The 3,648-nt window shown below is 51.8% G+C and overlaps 1 protein-coding gene across 3 annotated transcripts in view; it reads right to left on the bottom strand.

The window, feature by feature from the left end:
• Window positions 1–1,719, bottom strand: part of SENP5 (SUMO specific peptidase 5) — a 65,385-nt gene extending 63,666 nt beyond the window's left edge. For 2 of the 3 annotated variants that reach the window (XM_032298146.1, XM_032298145.1), the window contains exon 1: window positions 1,504–1,682. The gene's annotated coding sequence lies outside the window, so the exon portion shown is untranslated. Of the gene's footprint in view, window positions 1–1,503 lie in introns of all 3 variants that reach the window. The other variant, XM_032298147.1, reaches the window with a different exon arrangement.
• Between the last annotated feature and the right edge of the window lie 1,929 nt (window positions 1,720–3,648).

Below are 3,648 nucleotides of genomic sequence, written 5' to 3'. Positions count from 1 at the left end.
AAAAAAAAAAAAAAAAAAAAAAAGCCTGATTTATAAAGTGCTATAGGCCGAGTGCAGTGGCTCATGTCTGTAATCCCAGCACTTTTGAGAAGCCGACGCGGGCAGACCACTTGAGGTCAGGAGTTAGACACCAGCCTGGCCAACATGGTGAAACCCCGACTCTGCTAAAAATACAAAAATTAGCCGGGCGTGGTAGCTGGCACCTGTAATCCCAGGTACTCGGGAAGCTAAAGCGGGAGAATCGCTTGAACCCGGGAGGTGGAAGTTGCAGTGAGCGGAGAAGACCGCGCCACTGCACTCCAGCCGGGGCGTCAGAGTGAGACTGTCTCAAAATAAATAAATTAATAAATAATTTTAAAAAAAAAAAGTAAGAGTGAACCAAGGTGTAAATGAAGCCTCCCTCCCTATCACCCTCCTCTACTCTACTAGAAAAGATCACCTGGGAAAAAAATATCTTGAGTAAAGATCAAAACTGATTTAAGCCATCCCTCATATAACCAATAACGTGCTACCAATAAGCGTGAGACATGTAGATGGCTAGGAGACAGTCTCCTTTCTTCCTGATGCTGCCCACCCAAAGCAGAGGCTGCAGTTAGGCTCTGACCACACAAGAGCCTGGCATCTCCGGGCACCCTTCTCCATACCAAGCTTAGCTATTCCGGGCAAAGGGGGGGGGGGGGGGGAACAGAATTAGGAATCTTTCATAAAGTGTTCTGGATATTCTTAAATTTAATCATATTCTCAAAACATTTCATAACATCTGCTTTCTTCATTTAATTCTCCCAACATTATAATTTATATTGGTAGAAGAAAGTCCCATTTTACATGCGGTGAAAAAGGTCGAAATGTCTAGCATGAGATGAAAAACACTACCAGACAGCAGGGTAGGATTTCACCTCGTCTGTTCTGGCTCTAAGTCCAAAACTCCCACACCCTCTCTGCATCCCTCTTCCCACGACAGTGGCCACTAGGCGTAGAGCGGGGGCTGATACCGCCCAGCGCAGACCGAAGGGAAAAGACGGCTCCCGCCGCGCTCATGCCCAGCCAGGATCTCTGGAAAACGGTCCCGACAGCTCGGAGGAAGGAATCAAGGCCGGAAGGAGGAAGGGCAGTCCGAGCAAATAAATAAAAACCCTGGACTTCCAGGGCGGCCCGAGCTGGAAGCCTGTGACAGCCGACTCTCTTTCCAGAGCTTTCAAGGCTTCAGGAGGCGCTGGGGGTGTGGGGCGGGGGGGGACGGTGCCAGCTTCCCGGTGCCTCAGCCGCACAGCTCGGCTGGAGCAACAGCGCAGGGCAGTGGCCCCTCGGGACGAGCTCGCGCGTCTCCCCCGAAAAGGCAAGCTGTGGCCGGGACGGACCGCGACCTCCGGCTCGGGCAAGGGGAGGGCGGCTTGAGGCCTCCGGGCCGGGCGCTGAGGTGGCGCGCACCGGCGCAGGAATGGCCAGCCAGCCCAGCCAAGCGATCGCTACGTCCGGCACTCGGCCGCCCGCGCCCCCGCTTACCTGCCCGCTCGCTCCCGGCACCTGTCCCGCCGCCGGCCCAGACGCGGCAGCAGCCTGGAGCGCGGGCCCCGCCTTCGCCAGCTCCAGAGGAAGCCCAGCCAGCGAGTAGGCGTCCGGCCTGCTCGCCACGGCCACCGCCGCCGAGCTTCCTCTGAAGCAGCTGCCGCGACGCCGGCGCTGGCCTACTGCGTCACCTCCTCCGCGCCCTTCCGCCTGTGGGGAAGGGTGGTCCTGGCACCGCCCCGCTTCCGCTGTTCCCGCCCCGCTTCCGCTGTTCCCGCCCCGCCTCCCGACCCGGAGCCGTTCTGCCTTCGCGTGTCACAAAGTCTTCAGCCCCGGTCTCCCTCGGAACGCGCAGGGATGAGAGCCGCGTTTAGGCGCTGCGAAGCGCGTTTGAGACTTCTGTTCAGCCCCTTCTCCAGTTTTTAACCCCAAAGGTCTAAATCAGACCGCAGCTAGTGTACACCCCTGCCCTTCACTGATCCCGTCACCCCTGCGCCGAAAGCAAAAGACCCATTCCAGCTCTGGACGTTGTGAGGCCTGTCCCAGGCATCGTCTCCTCTGTGGTTTTCCCATTGATCTTGTCCCTGGTATTGTGATTGGCCTCTTTATGTGTCCTACCCGCCCCAACTGTGAAAGCTTTCCAAAATTATAAGCCAATGTCCTGATAGGTAAAAACATAATAATAGCAGATTTATGGCAGAAGATGAGTTCAGTTTTGGACATACTCAATCTGGAAGAATAAAGTGGAGGTGACTGCAGCGGAATACGAAGGGTGTTTCTGAGCACCTGTGTAGGCAATAAAGATATAAACTGATGGTGGAGAAGATAAAATATATAATTGGCCTGGAACAGTTGCTCGCCTGTAACCCCAGCACTCTGGGAGGCCAAGGCAGGCAACTCACAAGTTGATCGAGACCAGCCTGGCCAATATGGTGAAACCCCGTCTCTGCTAAAAGTACAAAAATCAACGGGGTGTGGTGGTGTGCGCCTGTAATCCCAGCTACTTGGGAGGCCGAGGCAGGCGAATTGCTTGAACCAGGGAGTCGGAGGTTGCAGTGAGCCAAGATCGTGCCATTGCCCTCCAGCCTGAGAAACAGGGCGAGACTCTGTCTCAAAAAAAAAAAAAAAAAAAAAAACCATAGTGAAGCCAACTGCAGGATGTTTGCTTTTAATTATCACCATCTGTCAGAAAATTCTAAACAATGTTAATGATAAAGTACTCCTTTCCAAACAAAAGCTTTGTTTAGTTTTAGTTCTAAACAATTACTGCAATTACTGCTGATTTTTTTCTTTTTTTCCCCCGAGACAGGGTCTTGCTCTCTCACCAAGCTGGAGTGCAGTGGCACAATCTGGGCTCACTGTAACCTCTGCCTCCTGGGCTCAAGCAATCCTCCCACCTCAGACTCGAGTAGCTGGGACCACAGGCTCCTGCCATGTTGCTGGACTAATTTATTTTAACTTCTTCTTATTATTATTTTTGTAGAGATGATGTCTCCCTTTGTTGCCCAGGCTGGTCTTGAATCCCTGGGCTCAAGCGATCCTCCCACCTGGGCCTCGCACAGTGCTGGGTTCACACCTGTAGGTGTGAACCACCACTCCTGGCCCTCTCACTTCTTTTTAAGAGTTTCTCTTTGTCAGTGATTTTTAGCCGTTTATTTTATGCCCTATCTTGGTTTTCTTTGTATTTATCTGTCTTGGATGTCATTGAGCTTCTCTGATTTGTGGCTTGATGTCTTTCATCAGTTTTGGGAAATTCTCAATCATTATCTCTTCAGATAAGGCTATTGCTGTATTTTCTATGCCTGTTCTTCAAGACATCAATAACCATATGTAAGATGATGATGATGATGATTATTATTATTATTTGAGACAGACTTTCGTTCTTTTTGCTAAAGCTTGAACACAATGCTGCGATCTCACTTCACTGCAACCTCCGCCTCCTGGGTTCAGGCAATTCTCCTGCCTCAGCCTCCTGAGTAGCTGGGATTATAGGCACCCAACACCACGCCCAGCCAATTTTGTATTTTTAGTAGAGATGGGGTTTCACCATGTTGGGCAGGCTGGTCTCAAATTTCTGACTTCAGGTGATCCACCTGCCTCAACCTCCCAAAATGCTGAGATTACAGGCACGAGCCACCACAC

This window comes from Sapajus apella, unplaced genomic scaffold, assembly GCF_009761245.1.
Source record: "Sapajus apella isolate SASKATOON/1434 unplaced genomic scaffold, GSC_monkey_1.0 scaffold38, whole genome shotgun sequence".
NCBI classification, from domain to species: domain Eukaryota; kingdom Metazoa; phylum Chordata; class Mammalia; order Primates; family Cebidae; genus Sapajus; species Sapajus apella.
The sequence above is the reverse complement of the archived record's forward strand: the minus strand, read 5'-3'. Positions and strand labels throughout refer to the sequence as shown.